The 6,037-nt window shown below is 35.9% G+C and overlaps 1 long non-coding RNA gene across 1 annotated transcript; it reads left to right on the top strand.

Moving 5' to 3' along the window:
- The first annotated feature begins 486 nt into the window (after positions 1–486).
- LOC139134595 (uncharacterized) lies at positions 487–5,427 on the top strand. Its single transcript, XR_011552822.1, has 5 exons — positions 487–817; positions 2,159–2,329; positions 2,664–2,726; positions 2,994–3,086; positions 5,026–5,427. It is a non-coding gene; the product is annotated as an uncharacterized lncRNA (long non-coding RNA).
- Positions 5,428–6,037: the final 610 nt, after the last annotated feature.

The following is a 6,037-nucleotide window of genomic DNA, read 5'->3' as shown; positions in this document are numbered from 1 at the left end:
TGGTATACATAAAAAATTAAATTTATAATAAAAAAAATTTCACTTTGCAGATTGAAAATGATTCTAACTCTAAAAGAAAATAAAAAAAAGTCAAATTTCATTCTAGAGAAAAAAATCAAAGCAAAATAAAACTTGAAATGAAATTTAAATTTAAAGAAATTGAAAATGATTCTTACCTTAAATGGAAAAACAAATCATAAAGGAAATCTAAAGTCAATTTCAAAAGCAAAATCAGACTCGAAGTGAAAATGAAATTGCTAATCTGCAAGCTGTACTCACCTTTGTAAATCATATGAGTCGATTCAACAGCATTGCCACACATAATCTCGTAATATCTCGCTTTGCTTGTTTAGTTATGTATAATTATGGTCAAGATTGCATCGCACAGTATAAAGGGATTCGATTGCTAAACTAAATTTGTATATATGATATCGCCGAGTCTGCATATTTGTCGTAGAATCTATTAACACTTCATTTTCAGTGCAAATGGGAGCATGTGGAGGTGAATACCAACAACAGACTGGAACTATCTACTCTCCATATTTCCCCGGATATTACAAAACACAAGATTATCGTAAATGGACCATCAAAACACAGGAAGATTATATGTCAATGTGGTTTACCATATTCAACCTCGCCAACGATGATGACTACGTCAAAATTTCTGAGATGTACCAAGGTGAAGAGAGAGTCGTCGGTACTTTCTGCAAGGCCTTTCTGCGAGTGGTGAAATATACAGCTGTTCGAGAGATGTTTTGATTGTATTTCTAGCGAATGATGGTGAAAATCAAATGGTACTTTGCAATGAATTTCTCAGGTAAATGTCAAGGTGCCTATTTATTTTTGATGAGTCAGGGTATCTAAAGTCATTCATGAAGAAAATATATATATATATATATATATATATATATATATATATATATATATATATATATATATATATATATATTTATATATATATATTATATATATATATATATATATATATATATATATATATGGGTTATAATTAACAATGTAAAAATTACTTCAAGTAAAAGTAATTATGTCTGAAAATTGCGGAGAAAAAATCTGATACTTAAACGTCATATTGCTTGATGATGATCTTAGGTTCAAATACCATGCATCACCCGCAGCAGAATGCAATGAAATTGCTCTCCAATGATAGTTTTTTACAAGGTGTCTTGCAAAGTCAGCCAGCGTTGCCAATGTTACATGACGCAAGATTGGTTTCCACTCCACCTATTTAAAGTCAATATAAACCAGGGGCAATTTTTTGAAGTTTTTCACATTACTCTCACAACTTGATTTGGCTCTTACAAAGCGCGATATTGGAACACTATCTTCCACAGCAGTGGGTCAAATGTAGTGAAATGAATGTTATCTAGTCTAATTAGAACAGCAAAGAATAAGTAAGTATGGAATCGTTACCATTTTTACATCTCAATTTAATGAGGTTTGCGTGGGCCCAATGTTCGCTCTTGAGTCTGGATTTCCGTTCGACGACGTCAGGCGTTCTATTTAGCGCTAAAATTGAGGAGAAAAAAATTTAAACGTTGGAAACTCAAAGAGACTCACTTGATTTTGGTATAATTCTATCCATGTAGCACTCGCCTAGCCGTTCTTCCTGTATGTCGATTTTAAACCCAAAATCTTGTATACCCACTACAGTCGTTTATGGTCAGGCACACGGCGGACGACCCTCCGACGCTGTAAATCGGATATTATGAAACAAAATCGCCCAGTTCAAATCATGGCTGCTGTACACTTGAAAATAGCGATGCTGTGATTGGTTACCAGATAGAGCGCGATCACATGTGGCATTCAAATTCGAGTAATGCACTGTGTGTATGGGCAGCCGTAATATCAAAGTGACTTCTACGCGAACGGTAAGAATACCCAAAAATGCCTATAATAACGATTTTGATGAAAACAGGTGAGCAGGTACCCCTCTATGCTGTTTTTTTGCGAAATTGTAACTGTTTGTGAGCGCAACAGTCCAGACCTGTGTGTGTCGAGGTAGTTTTGTTTCACGACTGACTGCGTTCCTTCAAAACGGCGTCTACCTAACAACGAGTAACCGTTATACACACTGTTATTAGACTGTACATTTGTATTTCTAACGTATTTCCCATCATTCTTCCTTTGTTTCTGTAAGGGCGAATGCGATGTGATAATCACAGCGAGGTAATTACGGACAGCGATTGCCCATACCGCACTGGTGACATTGCTACAGTTGTTTGCAACCCTGGATACGAGACGAATTCCTTGCATCAGTCAGTGGAGTGTCAGGATGGTATTTGGAATGACACGTTACCGCAGTGTGTAGGTATGTCTGTTTACCGTTGAACTGTATTTTGTGCTGATGTTGGCAATTCACAAAGAATGGAGGTCATTTTGAGTTATATGATGCAGATAATATATGTATAGTTAATTCGAAAAATTAAACTAAACCTTTATGCCATATATCAAAAAGCATACTAACAGCTTGAGTAGAGTAGAGAAAACAATGACAAAACACATTTCTGAAATATAATGGGTCAATTTCAATATAAAATACTCATGTTGATAGCAACTTGAAAGGGGCAGAATCTGGCAAACGTAGCTCTTTAAACGATGTTCTTGTCAAAGCAACACTAATCCATGAAATCTTCATTTTCCAGAGAAAGTACTAACGACACAGAGTATTTCGTCGATTGCAACTTCCCAGGGTTCTTTTTCGACAGGTTGGTTTCTTATTCATGATCTCTCGCTCTCTCTCTCTGTTTATTAACCTCTTCAAAGTCAGCAGAGTTTAAAAATTATACTTGATTAACTTTTTGTGATTACATTTTTATTCCATTCAAGAAATTGCAAACCATTGCCATCAGAACTATGAATTGGTAGGGCTAACATTATATGCAGTCATTTGTTATGTATAGTGACGACTTCAGCGATGAGAAAAAACGTATCTCTTAAATAAATTAAATTTCAAAAAATGTTATATTTCACAGGTTTAATATTATGCCTTGGGATTGGAATACAGCGTTTCTCTTTATATTGATTGTATTTTCTTATGTGGTATTCCGTCGATTTCAAAACGCAAGGTAAGATATGTTATCTTGGGTCAACACCAAAATGAATGGATTACTTATTGGATCTTAAAGTGCCACACTCATTTGGTAACATTTTGAACCACATTTTTAATGCCAACGGTCGATATTTGACGTGGCGAATGCGCGCGGATCGCGAGATATCGATAAAAACATGTCATTTCCCGAGCGTATTTTTCACATCCCGAATTTTAACGATCGTTTCTGATTTTGACCCGAAATCCTTCGAAGGTTGTTGTACTGATTGACGATATTCTAGGGAGTCTACAATAAGTTCGAACGACGCAATTACTTCCCAGTGCAAAGACTTTACATAAAGCATTATGCCCTTACCTCAGGTAAGTTTTTTAAATCTTCTCCTTAGATTTTGTCGTTTTCGTTATTCTAAACCAGTTGTATTATATTTTTAACCAATACCACATTAACATCAGTTTTTACATGTTAAATATTAGCCGCCTCCGATGACTACATTTTGTCGTCTGCCACTCAGTACCTGTGGTTGGCCGCGCGCGTGGTATGCGTCTATGCAAACCACTCGGCGGCCGCTATGTATCAATCGCACGCAACTGTGCTAGTCATCTATGCGAATTCTGGTGGAATCAGCAAAAATTGTTTTTCGTTTTGTCGCCATTTCAGTAAGACTCAGCTTTCTCCCACGGGCCATGACCGATCACCGACGCGAGTGGTACTGTGGCGTACTGCATCGTCAGCGTAGACTCGTACTCCATAGCTTAGTTGACAATGGCCCCAGTGCCGAACGTTCGATGTTCGGAAGCTGAATTTAGGTGGGCAGCCGAATTCAAACTGTTACATTTTGAAGACATGTTTTTATCCATATCTCGCGATCTGCGCCCAGTCGCCACGTCAATTCTATTTTGGTTTAGAGGTGTGGGGATCTACATACAAGTCATATTTATCAGATATTTTTGTCATTCAATAAAGAATTGTGCGTATCATATCGGGTAGTAGCTATCTCGCTCATACTGCCCTTGATTTAAGAACCTTAAAATTCTTGATGTGTATAAACAATTCACGCTTAAGGTTGCAATTTCGTTTACGATGTTCTACACGATAAACTTCCCATGAATTTCAAATCATACCAAATGATCATATGTACAGTACTCGGTCCAAAGACAAAAATGTTCTCCACCCCCTAAATTCCGAAGCAATTTAGGACAAACTTCTATCAAATTTGTTGGTACTGTAGTATGGAACAGCATTCCAGAGGATCTTAAAAAACATCATTTCCAGATTTAGATTCAAACGAGAGCTTAAAAATTATTAATGGAATTGTAGTTTTGTTGATTTTGTAACTCAGACCGTTTTCTCTCACAGTTACTTTTCACTTTTTTGCTGAAGTTTTGTGTTTTTATGTATTTTTCCAAGGCTTCATGCCTAGTACATTAACTTTCTGTAATATCTGTCACTGTGATATATCGGAACAGTCGCCATATTTAAAAAAAACTGTACATCAACTTAATCTTTCTTGAGTTTTGGGCTGAACTCGATTAGTGCCTAGAGCAACTATTTTTCAGTCCTTTTCTCATTGTATCGCTTCAATGTGTACAAATTATTGTCTTTTTTCAAAAGAATATGAGAAATAAATTATTATTAAAATTATTATTAAATATCGACCATTGGCATTTGTTTCAAAATGTTACCAAGTGGGAGTGCCACTTTAACAATGGTATTGTATTTTTTTATATATTATGTTATCTCCCCGTTGTCCGTATGATTGTGAAGTCATCGAAGACTGCATACAAAATAAAAATTACGTTTTTTGGCAGTTCCATTTTTTGTGTTATCATTCAACCTTAGTATTTCAACGCCATTTATTTTAAGCGGCATGCAATACTAGCGGTATATTCCGTATAACTTTTTAACGATCATAACATGTGCTCGATATTGACGCCAGAGAATTATTTTCACATAGGAGACAAAATAACAGTGGTGACTCTGCCGAGAATGCTCAAGAAGAAATCCATCGCAAATGTATGAGCAACGAAACCGATCAAACTACAGATCCTTATGAAAAGGTGGAAAATCAAGACGAAAGACCTTATGCAGCTGTGTAAAACCAGAGAGTGTTTATCTTAAGATACAAAGAGGAGCTCTTTTCAATAACCAGGTTGAAACGAATTCAATCGATGAATATAACGATGTGGAAATTCATTCGCCTTAAACAACTGCGTTCATGCTAATCAATGTTACTATAGAATCAGTAGCAATGTCAAAATACTGTAAATCAATGAAATGCGACATGACCTTGCAATCAAAATGAACCGGGAGACTTTGATCAATAAAGGGCGAGGAATAAAAGATGAAAGAGAGTGGTAATATTAACACGATTGCAAACTAATTATGGATAAATGGATCTTCATATTTTACACATCTTTCAAAAGTGTAACCTGCTCTATGGCTGAATGTGGCGATGTTACAAATTACTCATGAAAACAAGTGTGTAACGAGGTTACATTTGCAGATTATAAACACATTATATCACCATCCAATTATCCCTAATTAGTTCCAATCGTGTTTATTAGGGATTATCAAAGGAAAGAAAGTCGCGGCATCAATTGCAGATGTCGTTTTAATTCATTCTCATCTGATTACTGAAGGCATACAAACACGCTCAAAAATATATATGTGAGGTATTATATGGTAGCTATGAGTTCGGGTTTGGTAGCTTGCTCAGTTCCATCATCGAATCTCTTTTTATCTTTTAATCTGAATTCAATATGCTTTTTGCGGATTGTCGTGGGAAGTTTTGAATGATTCGGATGTAACTGTAAGTTTGAATTTTGTAGAAGCGCGATTATTGCTTTGTTATAGATAATGACCGGCACAGATGTGTGCTCTTACTGCAACTACCGGCTAGGTTGTAAGGAAGAACGTCTGGCTAATCACTAGTACTTTACGTTTGTAGTTGTTTAAAGTGTATCAAA

The sequence above is a fragment of the Ptychodera flava genome, chromosome 1, assembly GCF_041260155.1.
Source record: "Ptychodera flava strain L36383 chromosome 1, AS_Pfla_20210202, whole genome shotgun sequence".
Lineage (NCBI taxonomy): Eukaryota > Metazoa > Hemichordata > Enteropneusta > Ptychoderidae > Ptychodera > Ptychodera flava.
This window is presented reverse-complemented; position numbering and strand designations above follow the sequence as displayed.